Genomic DNA, 240 nt, shown 5'->3' with positions numbered 1-240 from the left:
GGACCACACTGTACACACTGAACTGTACCACATTGAACTGTACCACACTGTACTGGACCACACTGTACTGTACCACACTGAACCGGACCACACTGTACTGTACCACATTGAACTGGACCACACTGAACTGTACCACATTGAACTGTACCACACTGTACTGGACCACACTGTACTGGACCCTAGTCGAACTGGACCACAGTGTACTGGACCACACTGAACTGTACCACACTGTACTGTACT

The sequence above is a fragment of the Cynoglossus semilaevis genome, chromosome Z (genome assembly GCF_000523025.1).
Source record: "Cynoglossus semilaevis isolate Cse_v1.0 chromosome Z, Cse_v1.0, whole genome shotgun sequence".
Taxonomy (NCBI): domain Eukaryota; kingdom Metazoa; phylum Chordata; class Actinopteri; order Pleuronectiformes; family Cynoglossidae; genus Cynoglossus; species Cynoglossus semilaevis.
Note: the sequence above shows the minus strand (reverse complement) of the source record.